Source organism: Theropithecus gelada, chromosome 2, assembly GCF_003255815.1.
Source record: "Theropithecus gelada isolate Dixy chromosome 2, Tgel_1.0, whole genome shotgun sequence".
NCBI classification, from domain to species: Eukaryota; Metazoa; Chordata; class Mammalia; order Primates; family Cercopithecidae; genus Theropithecus; species Theropithecus gelada.
Genome location: NC_037669.1, coordinates 42,247,430 through 42,248,678, shown reverse-complemented (window position 1 = coordinate 42,248,678; position 1,249 = coordinate 42,247,430).

Genomic DNA, 1,249 nt, shown 5'->3' with positions numbered 1-1,249 from the left:
CCACATCCTTTTTAATACAGGCTCCTTGCAACATAATTCCTGGATTTTCAAAATCCAGCCAACACGGATACCTCTGCTACTCTGTTTTGGCCTTCATAGCTGCTTCCTCTCTCAGACAAGCTTTCTTTTCTAAGTTCAAGCTTGTTAAAGTCTTTGAATATATCCCCAGATGCCTGAAACTGTGGATAGTACCCAACCCTGCATATACTGTTTTTCGTATACATACATACCTATGATACCGTTTATTTTATAAATTCGGCACAGCACAATGCACTTTGAGGCAATTATTAAATAAGAGTTACCTGAACACTAGCACTGATTCCACAATAGCTGATCTGATAACAAGAGACGGCTAGCACATATGGTGTGAATACACCAGACAGAGGGATGATTCACATCGCAGGTGGATGGAATGGATTGGCAAGAGATTTCATCATGCTACATTGAATGGTATGCAATCTAAAACTTATGCATTGTTATAGGAATTTTCCAGTTAATATTTTCAGACCTCAGGTAACTGAAACCACAGAAAGCAAAGCCGTGAATAAGAGGGGACTACTGTAATGACTTGTCATCCATGAATAATTAAGAAGCACGTGAGAATCTATGTTTAAAATAGAAACCTGTATTCATACCTAAATATGAAACAACTCAATATCCCAAGGTCAAACTGTAAATGAGATATACATGAGGTGCAAATACTTCTAACAATGATAATACATGAGATTTTTGTAATTGAGAAATTTAGCTTCTCAGGTGGTAGGAAAACAGCCAGTTGAGAATTCTAAGGCATGAAGCTAAGAGGGTGACTTGTGTTGACCCCAAGCAACTCCATGATGCTGGGATTTCTAAGTCCTTAGAAATTCCTGGCTGGACCTTGTCAGGATGTTTAAAAAACTGTTCTCCTAAAAGCCTCCATTTGGCAGCATGTTCAAAGATTATAGAATGTGGTCTGGCTGCTTCTCAGGGCTTGCTCTATTAGGGAGCAGCCTCCCCACCAAATACACCAAGGCATTTGAGAAGGCTGGCCCTCCAAGCTGCACCTGGGCCATATACTCAACTGGCCTTCCTTATCTCTACAAAATGAGTTCGCCTGTGGAGAGGTTACTTTGGTAATGGGAAGAGAAGTAAGATATGGTACCTGCTTCTCTAAAGAGTTGGTATTCAAGTTGAAATAAATTGTTTCATTTTTGTCCAAAAGGCTGAGAGGCTACACTTTACTTGGATCAAAACAATAAAACACAGACAG